Source organism: Filicampus tigris, chromosome 19 (genome assembly GCF_054856515.1).
Source record: "Filicampus tigris isolate MCC_2025a chromosome 19, RoL_Ftig_1.0, whole genome shotgun sequence".
Lineage (NCBI taxonomy): Eukaryota > Metazoa > Chordata > Actinopteri > Syngnathiformes > Syngnathidae > Filicampus > Filicampus tigris.
The window spans coordinates 13,056,648-13,058,047 of record NC_141235.1 but is presented as its reverse complement, the minus strand read 5'-3'; positions in this window follow the sequence as shown (position 1 = coordinate 13,058,047).

Sequence of the window (1,400 nt, the reverse complement as noted above, 5' to 3'; positions counted from 1 at the left end):
CTCAGCCAAGTAGATTTATTTTCAACTGTGATCCTTTGGTGCGATCCCAGACAAGCTATGTGACCAGAGAAGCTCCGCTGGGAATCTCCATAACACTGCTGCAGACTGCAGCAACCACCTTCATGAATAACAAGTAGCTATGAATCCATCACCCACAACCCTACACACTCTCATAGTCCCATTGCATACAAAGCATGAACAAATATGTATGCAGTCACAAACTCACATGCCGGCTCAAATCTAATTATCAACACAAAGCCATGCTGAAACTCAATGATGGAGTTTTTGTCATCCAAATTCATTCTTCTTACTGTCAAGCAGTGACAACTTTAGTGTGCTGTGAGAGATCATCAGGTGTGCATGTGCCATAGGAAATTGTACAGTAATATGAGTCCAAACTTCACAGGATGATAGTATTCCTCACCAGGATTTAGAATCCACTGGAATTATTTTCTACTTATTTGAGGAATGTTTTTTATGGCAGTTCAAATGTGAGAGAAATGATGAATGGTGTACTGTATTTTGTGCAGATTTTGGCTTTAATTTTCTGAAAAACTGTACAATAATATGAGTCCGAACTTCACAGGATGACAGTATAGGCCACAAGGAACAAGAATCCATTAAAATAATTTTCTGCTTGATTGGATTTGTTTTTTGTTTTGTTTTTTGTTTTTAAATCTTCAGTCCAGTAATCATTGTTTTATAGTTAATACATGCAGGAAAGCATTTCCGTCAGGTTTAGAATATGTGCGCACTCAAAATTGTAAGAGCGTATAGTTTGACTACATAAAATCGAAAGTGTGATGGCTTGACCGCAGTGGAAGGGTGTCCAGGTCCGGCAAAATAGGGTCAAGTGCCCATTCATCTCTAACAGTAAGGATAAACAGTGTATTAAAATGGATTTTTGGATTCTTGAATGAAAAGGAGACGGTATGCACATTTTCAAAATAGAGCATATTCTCAGGTGTGTTGATCCATCTAATTATGTAGTCCTAAGACCTAAAATCGGGGTCACATACTGTACTTAGAGATGTATTTTAATTCCCCATGCCAGAGAATAAATTATGTATTGCTACATTATGATTGACGCTGTGTTTGCAATTTCATTTTCCAGGTAGACACGTATACAGGACTGCTTGAATCTCTCATCCACTGACATTTTCACACAACACGCGCATCAAGAGGGAATAAAAGGGGCATCTCATGTAACTATATGTCAATGTAATTAGAAGATAATTTTATTTAGTTCTTCATGATTTTATTGTTATTATTTGAATTACTGTCTATGCATCACTGAGCTGCGGTTTATGAGTTGAAATTGTTGCTTCCCAGTTACAAAGCATCACGTGATCCTGACTAAATCACCAGCCTATGTAGTTCTTTCATTTTGTGACGTCAGT